This window comes from Salminus brasiliensis, chromosome 12 (genome assembly GCF_030463535.1).
Source record: "Salminus brasiliensis chromosome 12, fSalBra1.hap2, whole genome shotgun sequence".
NCBI classification, from domain to species: domain Eukaryota; kingdom Metazoa; phylum Chordata; class Actinopteri; order Characiformes; family Bryconidae; genus Salminus; species Salminus brasiliensis.
The window spans coordinates 29,815,103-29,818,981 of NC_132889.1; positions in this window are offsets into that span (position 1 = coordinate 29,815,103).

Here is a 3,879-nt window from a genome sequence, read left to right on the forward strand (position 1 = left end):
CCCCTGTTTGTGTGGCATCACTATTTTGTGTTGATATTTGTGTATGTAAATTCTCTGAGAGAGGCAATCAGAGGCATGGAAACCACTGAACCTATGTTTATCAGGAACGTGCAGCCGTTTCCTCGGCAACCGCCTCCCGCCTTTGTGATGTCACAACGGAACTGAGGAAAGAATGCTGTTGCCGTGGTTTCCGGCTCCTCCACAGGACATCTTGTCTTATTTCATGAACACCAATAAATTAATGCTCGCTTGCGCGCGCACACACACACACACACATGGCATGGGGTTAGGCGGAGGCAGGAGGTAGATGAGGTTGGCAGCAGCAGTCGTGAACCAACAGAGCACCACAGCTCAGGCTGAGAGTAAGAGGATTAGTGTGTGTGTCTGTGTGTGAGTGTGTGTGTGTGTGTACTCCATCATGTGCCATAAGCACACGCATACACACACCTTATACCTCTCCCCTAGTGTTTTTGATGATCCTAACCATTCATTATAGCACAGTTAGATCGCCAATGTCGTGTTAGGATCGTTTCCACAGTGACCGCTGGCCTCGCCTAGCATCACTACTGCGGCATTAGCATCACTACTGCATCCCTAGCATCACAGCCGTGCTGTTTGTCACAAGTCATGTTCATGAGGTCCTGGGTCTGGCACGTCCAAGGCTCTGAGAGGCGAGTACCATGCCAGACAGGGTCACATGGTGCATGAAATATAATAGAGGGTCATTTCATGCCACAGAACCTAAAGTAAAACATTTTGCCCAAAAACTCCCCATTGTTGAAATGCCACTGACAATTCTGTGCAGCCAAGTTTTGTGGTGCAGCTAATCTAGGCTTGCCTGTTTTTTCTTGTTTGCCTGTTGTACCAAACTGTGTACCGTTACACCCCCAGTGTGCATGTGTTCTGACAGACTGGAACGGAGAGGGCATCTGCATCTCCACCACGAGTCTTCACCTGAAGGACAAAATAGAAACAAGGCATTGAGATCAAATGCAGCACTGGAACATTTGCAGGCCCTTGAACGAGACGTGTATTTAAAAGCTTATACATCATGCCTCGAGTCCAAGTACATTATCCATGAAGCCTCTGTGTTCTCTATGTTTAATTTCCACTCTTTCTCTCTCTCGCGCGCGCACACACTCTCTCTCTCTCTCGCTCTCACTCTCGCTCTCAGGTGCACATAGACTTTCTTTCCCAAGGTAAATTAGAAATTGATGTTGCCAAGGAAACTTTCAAGTAGCAGATGAGGTGTGTGTTGGAGTGTGTGCCTGTGTGTGCGTGCAGACTCTGATGCTACAGTTCAAGCAGAGAAGAGTGACAGGGATTGTTTTTAATGCATCTTTTCGATGAGGATGTATTTTTAGTATGCAAAGACACCTTTTCTCCAGCATGGTCAGAACTGAACACTATGTAAATGAGCTGGACACAGACTCCTCACACACTGGACACATGGATACTCTACACACAGCCTTCACCTTCTCTCTCTCTCTCTCTCTCTCTCTCTCTCTCTGTATGACAGTGTCAGTATCAGAAGGCAATCTTTCCTGTGTCACTGGAGCGGCTGATGTTAAACCCTGATGCTGGTCTACAAAGCCAGATAGAGACTCCCCACCTGAATGCAACAGTTCAAATGTGACTCGGCTTTACCCGCCATCTTTCGAGAGGTACACTGTAAATAAAATGTACCTTAAGGCCAGCTTGAATTTACTCAACTTAGCGTAGTCATTTCTTTAGTTCTGCATCTCAGTTTGGTGAACAGTACCCATTGAGTTAGGCCTCAAAAATCATTAGTAAATGAGTTGACTTCTTTCACACACAGACTCACACACACTTTACTACCTTATCACAGGCTACTTATCTAGCTCAGCTAAACATTCTCCTTCCATGAAATGTGTTTCCACTCAAATGCAGTGTGTTTCCAGCCATGCTACTGTATCTGCATGACATCTTGTATCTGCATTTTAGTCATATTTCACATTTTGACATGACAGTTGTTCTTTACATTGTGTCACAATTCTATGATGACCAATAGACATGCTCCAAAATGATTTGGATCAAAATCCATTTCCACTGACCTCCACTGGAAGTTAAGAAGGTTACTTCCTTTGAAGACAGATACTTACACAATATGGACAAAAGTATGGGGACACCTGCTTATTCATTGTTTCTCATTCTCAATTCAGTTTATCCTGATTTTGTTGGAGTAACCCTAGTCTAAAAAAAGGCTTTCTGTTTTGATTAAATACTGTGTGCAATGTTTAGTCTGTGGCTCCGCCCCTCAATTTGTTTACAGTTCATTCCCATCTGCAGGTTACAAATGAAAGGATTAGTGAATGTTCCACCAGAAGACTCTATTGCTACCTCACCTTTACACTGTAAAAAAGACATTTTTGAGGCAACACAATGCATTAAGATTATGTTTAGTTATCTCAATAACTGCATTGGTGATCATCCTTAAGACAATTTATTGGTTTAGCCATTAGATTTCCCTAGATTTTTGCATTCAGGCTGTTAAGATTGTCATGTTAAAAGAACTACACACTATCTACAGTTTTAGGATTAACTCATATTAATTATTTAACTAATATTAATACAAATATAAAAACATTTACTGCTGACAGTATGAACAGCAGTAATGCAAGCATGAACACTGCATTATTCAACCACACCAATGCTCTTGTTGCTGAATCCAATCCAATCCTCACAGCAGTGCTCCAAAATCTTGTTTCTAGTAGAAAGCCTCCTCTGGACAGAAGAGACAGTTACTCCAACAAAAGCAAGATAAACTCTTTTTTAATAGCCTTGATTTCAGAAGAAACACTGAGTAAGCAGGTGTCCCAATACTTTTGTTAATATAAATAATAATAATAATAATAATAATAATAATAATAATATTGCTTGATTTGTGCTTTAGTATTGACATAAGGAGCTTTAGATTTAGTGAGAATATGGTCATTCTTGTTCGGTCAGTATTAAGTAAAAAGTGTTGCACAGCAGCTGTTGTCTACCGGTGTTACGTTGTGGTCTGTGGTGATCTGTGGCAGCCTGATACTTTATCTGGTGTGAATTGGCCAGTCAGATTCCTTATAGAGTATATTGAGGCCGCCTCTGGTAAATCGAATCGAACTGTGTTCCTGTCACACCGTCGACTGGATCTAAATGAGCAGCTACCGTGACCGACGAGAGCTAAAAATTTCTGCCTGAATGCAAATGTGTTCACGGATGCTCGCTATTGCTGTAGCTCCACAGCTCCGCAGCAGAGTGTGTTTAACGCCTGAAATTAACAAGTGTAACACTACACCCCTAGCCAGCTAGCAGGGGTAGAGGGTGGAAAGCTGGCGGCACTTCTCTTTCTGTCGGCAGTGTGAAGAACGGCAGCTTGACTATTACACATCTGTTATTACCACTGACACATACACACACACACACACTCACACACACCAGTGTATAGCCACTGTACAGGCCAGGTGGAGGGGGACTGGGTGTCTGGCAGCCTGTCCTAGCCCTTGCCCCTGTCTGTCAGAGTTCTTGGCCAATCGCTTGCCCCCCCGCTTAGTGATTGCCGCAGCAGGAGCGCGGTTGCTGTCCCAGATCAGCCAGAAACCCGCTGCTCTACAATATGGCCTCCCACCCTTCAGACCCTTCAGAGAAAAACAAAGAAACACTCATTCACACTTCACACCCACCCCCCTCCATAATGTTTGTCTTCCTTTCATCATTCATTTCCTTTCCTATCAATGCACGCACACACACACACACACACAGACACACATGTGCTCACAGCTGCCAGTCAGCCAGCAAATCTCAGAAGGTGCCAAAGCACCAGGGAAATCAGTCAACCTTCACACCTATACTGAGCAAACAGTCATATTGCTTCTT